Here is a 1450-nt window from a genome sequence, read left to right as displayed (position 1 = left end):
CTGGACCCACTACGTGATCCGGGACGCGCCATTACCCCGACTGGCTGGCGCGAACAGTAACCCGCTCCGACTTATGGCCGTCGTCCATCTCGTTGTCAGGTTGCGGAACACGACGTTCCGCATACCTTTCGTAGTGGCCGAACAGCTCGCTGTTCCCGTCCTACTTGGGACCGCGTTCATCGATGCTCACGTACGCAGCATAGATATCGATGGCCAGAAGCTCGAACTTCGCCACGGTGGCTCCGTAGCCATCGTCGACGGGAAGGGGGAGCCGGCTCCCCCTACCAGGCAACGCGGACGCCAGACGAGCCGGCCGGATGTACGCGAAGAGGCCCCGCAGGCGATCCGAATCGCCCGCTGGGTTACCATCCCCGCGATGTCACAAGCCCGAGTGCGTGTGACAACCGCCGGGAGGGGCCTCGTGTTCCTGGAGCCCAAGCCCTCACTCCAACACCGACATGGAATGAGGTTGACGAATGGCGTCGCAGAGGTTCTGCCGAATCGGACCTTCGATGTCACCGTCGCGAACTTCTCGCTACGGGATATGCGGCTTCCGAAGCACACCGTCGTGGGATACGCGAAACGCAACCCCCTAGCCATCCTCACGCCCGAACGTAGGGTCGCCGAGGGGATCGCGCACGCGCTACACCTGACCGACTTGACCGATCAAGTCGGAGGGGTAGGAGTTGGCCGATCCAACTCCGACGATCAGACCGCCGCGGGTGACGGAGGGGTCGACACGGACGAACGGTCACCTTTATACCACCCGACGGCGGGGGGTACTGTACCCCCACAGAATAAGGATCCCGAAAATCCACCGATGGATTGGGAAAAAGAGGTTGATTTGTCATACATCGAGGATGACAAGCTCCGTGGCCACGTACTCGAGATGCTCCGTAAGCACTCGAGTCTGTGGAGCGGTGCGCTCGGAACTATCCGAGCGACGGAGCACCGCATTACCCTCGAACCGGGTACCAAGCCGATACGCTTGATGCCCTACCGTAAGGGGCCCGCGATACGCAAAATGGTCGCGAAGGAGGTGACCAAGATGTTGAACGCAGGGGTTATCGAACCCGCGAGCACCGAGTGGGCGTCCCCGGTGGTGCTCGTCCCGAAGAAGGACGGCTCTTTTCGGTTCTGTATAGATTAACGGCGTCTCAACGCGAAGAATGCAGCGGATTCGTATCCGCTGCCGCGTATGGACGACTGCATCGACTCGTTAGGAGATGCAGCTGTCTTTACGACGTTGGACTGCAATTCCGGTTATTGGCAGATCCCGGTCGCTCCGGAGGACCGGGATAAGACAACCTTTACGACGCACATGGGCACGTTTCACCACCTGCAAATGCCGTTCGGACTAAAAGGGGCACCGACCACCTTCCAACGCGCCCAGGATATTATTCATTCACGCGTTCGCTGGCAAATATGCCTCGTCTATCTCGATGACGTT

This window comes from Chondrus crispus, genomic scaffold (assembly GCF_000350225.1).
Source record: "Chondrus crispus Stackhouse genomic scaffold, scaffold_376, whole genome shotgun sequence".
NCBI lineage: Eukaryota > Rhodophyta > Florideophyceae > Gigartinales > Gigartinaceae > Chondrus > Chondrus crispus.
The sequence above is the reverse complement of the archived record's forward strand: the minus strand, read 5'-3'. Positions refer to the sequence as shown.